General features: G+C 36.4%; 1 long non-coding RNA gene across 1 annotated transcript; it reads right to left on the bottom strand.

Annotated features, from left to right (window-relative positions):
• Positions 1–2,183: 2,183 nt before the first annotated feature.
• On the bottom strand, positions 2,184–5,777 carry LOC123049550 (uncharacterized). The gene is made up of 4 exons (XR_006423605.1): positions 5,651–5,777; positions 5,116–5,322; positions 2,910–3,003; positions 2,184–2,807 (listed from the first exon to the last, which is right to left on the bottom strand). It is a non-coding gene; the product is annotated as an uncharacterized lncRNA (long non-coding RNA).
• Between the last annotated feature and the right edge of the window lie 2,310 nt (positions 5,778–8,087).

An 8,087-nucleotide genomic window follows, 5' to 3' on the forward strand; every position in this document is an offset into this window, starting at 1 on the left:
GAATCTATGGATGTGAATTTTGTTGGTAGGAATAATTTTGGTAACAACGCGTATAGAGGAAACTTTAATCCTAGGCCTTATCCAAGTAATTCCTCTAATAATTACGGTAATTCCTACAACAATTCTTATGGAAACTTTAATAAGATGCCCTCTGAATTCGAGACTAGTGTTAAGGAATTTATGAATTCGCAAAAGAATTTCAATGCCTTGCTTGAAGAAAAATTGCTTAAAGTTGATGAATTGGATAGGAACGTTGATAGAATTTCTCTTGATGTTGATTCTTTGAAACTTAGATCTATTCCTCCTAAGCATGATATCAATGAGTCTCTCAAAGCCATGAGAATTTCCATTAATGAGTGCAAAGAAAGAACAGCTAGGATGCGTGCTAAGAAAGATTGCTTTATGAAAGCGTGTTCTTCAAGTTTCTATGAAAATAAAGATGAAGATCTAAAAGTTATTGATGCGTCCCCTATTAAATCTTTGTTTTGCAATATGAATCTTGATAATGAGGAGACTGAGTATGATCCACCTTTACCTAGAAGGTGTTCCAAAAATTCGGAGTTTTTAGATCTTGATGCTAAAATTGATAAAAGTGGGATTGAAGAGGACAAAACCCTAGATATTAATAAACCCACTATTTTGGATTTCAAGGAATATAATTATGATAATTTCTCTTTGATAGATTGTATTTCCTTGTTGCAATCCGTGCTAAATTCTCCTCATGCTTATAGTCAAAATAAAGCTTTTACCAAACATATCGTTGATGCCTTGATGCAATCTTATGAAGAAAAGCTTGAGTTGGAAGTTTCTATCCCTAGAAAACTTTATGATGAGTGGGAACCTACTATTAAAATTAAGATTAAAGATCATGAGTGCTATGCTTTGTGTGATTTGGGTGCTAGTGTTTCCATGATTCCAAAAACTTTGTGCGATTTGCTAGGCTTCCGTGATTTTGATGATTGCTCTTTAAACTTGCACCTTGCGGATTCCACTATTAAGAAACCTATGGGAAGAATTAATGATGTTCTTATTGTTGCAAATAGGAACTATGTGCCCGTAGATTTTATCATTCTTGACATAGATTGCAATCCTTCATGTCCTATTATTCTTGGTAGACGTTTCCTTAGAACGATTGGTGCAATTATTGATATGAAGGAAGGGAATATTAGATTCCAATTTTCATTAAAGAAATGCATGGAACACTTCCCTAGAAAGAAAATAAAATTACCATATGAATCTATCATGAGAGCCACTTATGGATTGCCCACCAAAGATGGCAATACCTAGATCTATCCTTGCTTTTATGCCTAGCTAGGGGAGTTAAACGATAGCGCTTGTTGGGAGGCAACCCAATTTTATTTTTTAGTTTTTTGCTTTTTGCTTCTGTTTAGGAATAAATATTTGATCTAGCCTCTGGTTAGATGTGTTTTTATGTTTTAACTAGCAGAGTGTCCCGCTCGATGCGCGGGCTATCATTTTATAAAGTTAAATGGTGAAAGCATATTATTTGATTTTTTTGAAGGAAAAAATTGAAACCAAATGTGATGGCATTTTCAAATATAATACTACTTCAAACATAGTTTTATTTTTGATATGTTTGGGTTTTTATTGATATATAAATATATGAGTTACCGCTTCATCATTTACTTCCAAATTATGCATGCCATACTCATTTTTTTATGATCACTCGCGTTGTTTAAATTACGTTTGTATTATTTTTCTATCTTTTTATCACGCTGCTTAGCTATATATTTTTCTGTAAACATAAATTTAATATCGCCATAGTGTTAGTGTAGTTGTGGTAAATTTTCTAACGCCATGCAAAATTCACATACTGATTTTAGTGATTTTGTTCATTTATGTACTATACATATCTAGTAAAACTTTCTCGGTATGACAGGTGCACTCCGCAGTACCATTGGCAGCTTATATTTTCACGTTACATTGTTTGCTTTCACAGTGACCACTTTCTAGAAAGAAATAGTGTCTACTTTCTTTGGAGAAAAAATAACATTGTCCACACTACTACATGTACAAAACGTCATCTATTTATGGGTCCCACCAGTCTGATTCTTCACTTTCCCCATTATGTAGTCTTCTCGACTTCTCAGTTCTTCTGACATGTTTTTTTAGCCAGAGACCATATATATAATAATTGTTCGATGTAATTTTCATTAAAAGCAATTAAAAGTGTATGTACAAAAGGGATCAAAAAGAAAAGGAGATGGCCAAGCCAATCTGACCAATGCCTGCTCTTGAAAATATTTCTAACTGAAGGATCTTTCAGCCTACAAACGTGTGGCGATCCTATCTTGAAAAACTTGAAGGAGCTAGTGCTTAGTTCTATGCTGTAGCAACTGTAAATCTTTCTTGTGTAGCAGCTTCCATGATGTGGTGATCGGATTAATATGATTAAAGTTGTTGTTGTTCCTTTGCATCAAAATATGCCAGCAACTCATAATGACAATGTTCATGGCCGCTCCATTTGGTAATTCATTCAAAGCCAACATGATTTCCTGAATGACAGATGTGTCCCTCTTCTTATTAGGGGTGATCAGGTCCCAGCATTGCAGAGCAAATGAGCAGTCCAAAAAGAGGTGCAATGTGGTCTCTTCAATTTGCTCAGTACATAGCGCACATTGGTAGGAGGGGAGGTGAAATTATTTCCGGAGAAGCAGAGAAGCAGACTTCTTGTGTTGAGCCTATCTTGGATCAGAAACTAACAGAAAATTTGGTATCTCTGAATCACTGCTGATTTCCAAATCTTCTCAAATTTGGGGTGTGCCATCTCTCCTTGAATTAGAACTCTGTAAAGTTTGGCAGGAGAAAAGGATTTAGAATTTCAGCAGTAGCTCCATATATCCTAGCTAGCTAGGTGTGAGAGTGATGTGAGCTAATTTTAATCTAACTTGTTGGAACTGGCCAAAAGCTTGGGCATAGAGGGGCCTGTGATAGATCTCTCGGAGATTATCAGTCTCAGAAACTTGCTGAGCTGAGGATAAACTGTTAAGAGAAAAAGAGAAAAGGTCAGGGTATTGTAGCTTAAGAGGTGTTGTATTCCACTTATCATGCCAGAATAGATTTTTCTTTATGACACATCATATGTTCTAGAGTGACAGTTGCCTATGTCATAATATGAGGAATATAAGTTCGTGTGATAATTAAATGGTTAGCTGTTGCCTGAAAGTAAATCAATACACATAAATTTTTAGTAAGTCATAATTTCATGATTCAAGTCTAGAACTAAAAGTGTGTTCTGCTCATGTGCATGAACAGTTAGTGCACATAGCCAGACTTCAAGTCGCAAGCTAAGAGAAATTTGCATGATGGAGGATTGGACGGTGATGTCCAGGTTTGCAGTACACACGGACGGCTTGATGTGTTGCATCATCCGAAAATCGTTCAGAAATTGTCGTGTGTATAGCATCGCTGTTGTATCTATTAACACAAAGAATCGATCACGTGAAAAGTATAATCTTTGTTTTTTTATTGTTTGATTCCAAGTTGCCGAAAACATGACCATTGAATCTGATTAATTAATCTTTATTTTCCTTTACTACAACAACTTCCTGTAGTATTATATAGCAGAAATACAACAACAGCAATCATTCCAGTACTCCTTTAATTTGTCTGCATTACTATCTCCTATCGCTGTGTTATTACAATTTGAGCATGCAGTTTGTCATGGTAGATAAATCAGTAATAAAAGGACAAATTTTAGTGCACATGATGATGATATTTCACCATGTTACCTAGTATTATATCTTACAGAAATAGAATGGCATTCCGGAAACACCGAAAGCTAAATTTGTAAGCATCATTCTTCTGGATAGATGTACACTGAAGAAAAAAGAAGACTAAAATGGGAAATGTATATGAGAACTGGTCAATATTATAGTCGAAAGGCATGCTTCATAACCAATAATCCCTGATAAAATCAAATAGCAATATGTAAGCAATAACTATCTATGTGTTAGCATTCACCTTTAAGAAATTAATATCTCATCTTCAGTTCTTGCATGCTAAGCCAAGCAACAACGTTGGCTAGGTGGAAATAATTGGTCAGTTGAAGGTGTAAATTGTCAAATAAGGGGTGCATTAACGTATTTCATGCCTAAAGAAGGATCTAGTTCCTAAGGATGATCATTAAACATCATGACAACTATTATTACATTAACTATGATAGTCAGGGGGTCCCACTTATAAAAACAGGAGTCTGTAACGGACCTTATGGACAAATTTATTCAGCCTTAATGTGTAAAGCACGTAAAGCCCCCATTTCTGAATAAAATATTCAGAATCAGCGCAAAATGTCTGTAAACAAAACATAATGCAGTTGATGGTGCTTGAAAGTTGTCCTGGTAGGATCCTATCCAGCAAAATGTAGATATCAAGCATTGTACTTTCAAGACAATTTTTTTATGGAGAATTACACGGATCTTTACTGCACAAATTTTCTTATACTGCAGGTGTGTTTACTCTTTCAACCTCCTGCATTTATAAAAAAATTCTGTGCAAACTACATATACTTTTGTAAAGTGCAAGGGAAAAATCATGAGTATCACGCACTACAAATCTCATATGCTAATCAATTTTACTTATCTGAAGAAAATGTTTTTACTACTGCATGTTTGCAAGTGCAACTTACCAATACCAGTGAATTGAATGCCAAGAAATATCTAGTACGTAGGCATGGTTTCTGTAGAGAAGTAAGTGGCAGCAAGTTCCTTGGTAAGGCAAGAAGTTGAGAGGAACAATCTGCCGTCTGATAGCTTTTAGGCGGAGGGAAGCTAGTTGTGCACGGTTTGTGCAGCTCCATATAGTCAGGTTGTATGGGCATGCACTGTTTCTTTGTAACTCCAAGCAATCACCTTCAAACTTGTAGTGTACGTGAGCTACTGCAGTGCTAATGTATATGTGTGCGTGTTTGTAGATTGCACTGCATGTATATGCTGCAACTTCTTTTGTCTTCCTCTATTCAAGACTTCGATTATAGCAGCCCCCACACAGCTGTTATCTGATCTTCTACTTTGATTCTGGGCGAGCTAGCTACCCTATAATTTAGCTAACAATATTCATACTTGATAACACGTTTGACTGGATACATACACGCACCTGAAATTTCAAATCTTGTGGTTAGACTACTGAGCTTTCTTCCAAGCAACCGAAAAGACCACTCCAATCGTACTGGTTCAGTGATGAATTTAATAGTTGATGAATGGAGCATAAATCATTGTACCACCAATCCGCGGTAGCCTGCACTTCCTTGGCGGATGTGAGATCGGCTTGAGTCCAGCAAATACACCCCATCGTCCGCTACATCTACCATCATGAGAATGATTCATTAATTGACCGAAAATAGAAGCTTGATTGATGCATGGTCAGAACCTAAAATCTGAGGCAATTAGAAGGCTAAAAAAGAAAGAGATTAGGAGAGAGCCTGGATTGGGTTGGTCGCCCTTTTTAAAGATCGGTTACAGAGTTGGATGGATCTAGGACGGCATGAAAAGTAGATATAAAAGGATTAAGGAGAGGCTGTACTGGATCATCCTATTTATCACATCGTCAACAACATCATGGGGATCTGGAAAATAACGGCACCAATAATTACAATCGGTGGAGTAAGGAAAGATGAAATACATGTACGTACCTCACTTATCAGCACATAAGTCATCGGAGAATTGATCCAGGGTTCTGGGCGCAACCCCATCGATGTGAGAACCTGAGCCGCCGGAGAAACCCTTGCGCCTGGACGTGAGCAGTGCCTCTCTTTGCAATACAATTTTGACAAAACGATTGGTTACCCATTAATCCCATGTTTTTTTTTGTAATTATCTAAGAATATGGTGAAACGTTTTCTTCTTTATTATAATGGCAATGGTGGGTAATTTTTTCACTTAAGTCTAATCTAATGGCTATATAATTTTAGTCAGTTAAATAAACGGTCAGATGTTTCTAATTATTGTGGTAATTTCTATGATATTTATATTTTTCTAATGATCCCATAAAGCGCTTTTTATATATAATAAATTAGTATTTGTGCCAAGTTAAACCTATAGGATTTTCTTGGATGATCATTATTTGATCTTGCAGAAATTTCCAGAAACTTTCTGTTCAAGAAAACAATTGTTAAAAATCACCAGAATGTGATAAAATATCGATTCCAATTTCTGCTGATCAATAAACAAATTGTCTAGGTCTTCCTATTTTGGCTGATTTTTTGGAGTTCGAGAAGTTTGCGTTAGTTACAGATTACTACAGACTGTTCTGTTTTTGACAGATTCTGTTTTTCGTGTGTTGTTTGCTTATTTTGATGAATCTATGGCTAGTAAAATAGTTTATAAACCATAGAGAAGTTGGAATACAGTAGGTTTAACACCAATATAAATAAATAATGAGTTCATTACAGTACCTTGAAGTGATCTTTTGTTTTCTTTCGCTAACGGAGCTCACGAGATTTTCTGCTGAGTTTTGTGTTGTGAAGTTTTCAAGTTTTGGGTGAAAGATTTGATGGATTATGAAATAAGGAGTAGCAAGAGCCTAAGCTTGGGGATGCCCACGGCACCCCCAAGATAATCTAAGGACACCAAAAAGCCAAAGCTTGGGGATGCCCCGGAAGGCATCCCCTCTTTCGTCTACTTCCATCGGTAACTTTACTTGGAGCTATATTTTTATTCACCACATGATATGTGTTTTGCTTGGAGCGTCTTGTATGATTTGAGTCTTTGCTTTTTAGTTTACCACAATCATTCTTGCTGTACACACCTTTTGAGAGAGACACACATGATTCGGAAATTATTAGAATAATCTATGTGCTTCACTTATATCTTTTGAGTTATATAGTTTTGCTCTAGTACTTCACTTATATCTTTTAGAGCACGGTGGTGGATTTGTTTTATAGAAACTATTGGTCTCTCATGCTTCACTTAGTTTATTTTGAGAGTCTTAAATAGCATGCTAATTTGCTTAAATAATTCTAATATGCTAGGTATTCAAGATTAGTAAAAACTTTCTTATGACTGTTTTGAATACTAAGAGAAGTTTGATGCTTGATGATTGTTTTGAGATATGGAGATAGTGATATTAAAGTTGTGCTAGTTGAGTAGTTGTGAATTCGAGAAATACTTGTGTTGAAGTTTGCAAGTCCCGTAGCATGCATGTATGGTAAACGTTATGTAACAAATTTGAAACATGAGGTGTTCTTTGATTGTCCTCCTTATGAGTGGCAGTCGGGGACGAGCGATGGTCTTTTCCTACCAATCTATCCCCCTAGGAGCATGCGCGTAGTGCTTGGTTTTTGATGACTTGTAGATTTTTGCAATAAGTATGTGAGTTCTTTATGACTAATGTTGAGTCCATGGATTATACGCACCCTCACCTTTCCATCATTGCTAGCCTCTTCGGTACCGTGCATTGCCCTTTCTCACATTGAGAGTTGGTGCAAACTTCGCCGGTGCATCCAAACCCCGTGATATGATACGCTCTTTCACACATAAACCTCCTTATATCTTCCTCAAAACAGCCACCATACCTACCTATTATGGCATTTCCATAGCCATTCCGAGATATATTGCCATGCAACTTTCCACCATCCCGTTTATCATGACACGTTCATCATTGTCATATTGCTTTGCATGATCATGTAGTTGACATAGTATTTGTGGCAAAGCCACCGTTCATAATTCTTTCATACATGTCACTCTTGGTTCATTGCATATCCCGGTACACCACCGGAGGCATTCATATATAGTCATACCTTGTTCTAGTATCGAGTTGTAATCATTTAGTTGTAAATAAATAGAAGTGTGACGATCATCATTTAATAGAGCATTGTCCCAACAAAAGAGAAAGGCCAAATAAAAAAAAGGAAGGCCCAAAAATAATAATAAGGGACAATGCTACTATCCTTTTTTTCCACACTTGTGCTTCAAAGTAGCACCATAATCTTCATGATAGAGAGTCTCTTGTTTTATCACTTTCATATACTAGTGGGAATTTTTCATTATAGAACTTGGCTTGTATATTCCAACAATGGGCCTCCTCAAGTGCCCTAGGTCTTCGTGAGCAAGCAAGTTGGATCCACACCC

This window comes from Triticum aestivum, chromosome 2D (assembly GCF_018294505.1).
Source record: "Triticum aestivum cultivar Chinese Spring chromosome 2D, IWGSC CS RefSeq v2.1, whole genome shotgun sequence".
In the NCBI taxonomy this organism is placed as follows: domain Eukaryota; kingdom Viridiplantae; phylum Streptophyta; class Magnoliopsida; order Poales; family Poaceae; genus Triticum; species Triticum aestivum.